Here is a 1140-nt window from a genome sequence, read left to right as displayed (position 1 = left end):
TCGCCCGATTCGCGGCCCCCGGACGTGTTCGGCCTGTTCCATGGGTCTCCTGGTATCCAGCGAGCCGAAGCGGCGCCCAACCACCACCACAACGTTTCCCTGATTGGCGTTGACTTATGAAGCGATCGCTTTTCGCCGTTTGAGCCTGGCCGCGGCTGCCTATCTACACCACCGTGGGACCATTCTTCGCCGTACCTCCTTCTTTCAATCATTATTATCCTTTTCTACTTGTTACACTCGCTAGTAGATAGTTATTTTGCGAAAAGAATTGTCAAAAATTGTATCCTTCTCTTACATGAAAAATTTGAATAAAATGGTAGAAATTAAAATCCAAAGTATCTGCGTTAGCCTTTGAAGAGAACCTCTTTGCCTCATCCTTTAGCTAGTACGCGGCCATGCACGGTCACTGGCAATTAAGGGACGGCTAATTAATGGGTAATTAACGGTAACACTGCGAAAAGGAGACGTCGACGAGATGGCCTGCTACCTTAAGGCTCCCGATCGGGGCCCTCTGTGTCCCTTCTATCTGTTCGTGCCGGTATCTCCCGAGCGGAGGAGGCCTTGATCAAGGTGCACCTCCTGCGTGCCGGTCCTTCTTCCTTGCCGCTTCGCCTCTACCGGTTGGAATTGTTAATTGTTTGATCGACAAGATAACAGCCGCGTCTTACATGCACCGCATCTCCTTAACTCTTCCACGCTTCCCTTCGACCGACGTTACTCCCACTCCCTTGTTCCTCCTCTTGTCCCGAGGACCGGGACCCGGTCTGGAAAGCCGGCCTTTGCGATACCGATATCTCGATCGCGCATACCCTATCGACGTTGAATTAGAAGGCTATCGATGCTTCCACGGAATCTCTTATTTATCACCGGAAAACATACCCGTGAATACTAATTAACGAACATTCGTCAAACGTAACCGTAGAAATAAATACTTTTACAATAACAACACTGATTTCTAATTAACACCGCCGTTTCTACCGTCTACCATTAATCCTATCCACGATTCATGGGCTAGCCCCTCGGTTTCCATCATTCAGAAACGTGTCTCGTACCAAGAACCGGCGCTATTCGTCTGTCGGTGCCACGATCGCCGCTCGAACGATTAACACGCGAGCGTCTTTAATTGCCGATCGATCGGTG

The sequence above is a fragment of the Osmia bicornis genome, chromosome 15 (genome assembly GCF_907164935.1).
Source record: "Osmia bicornis bicornis chromosome 15, iOsmBic2.1, whole genome shotgun sequence".
Taxonomy (NCBI): domain Eukaryota; kingdom Metazoa; phylum Arthropoda; class Insecta; order Hymenoptera; family Megachilidae; genus Osmia; species Osmia bicornis.
This window is presented reverse-complemented; position numbering follows the sequence as displayed.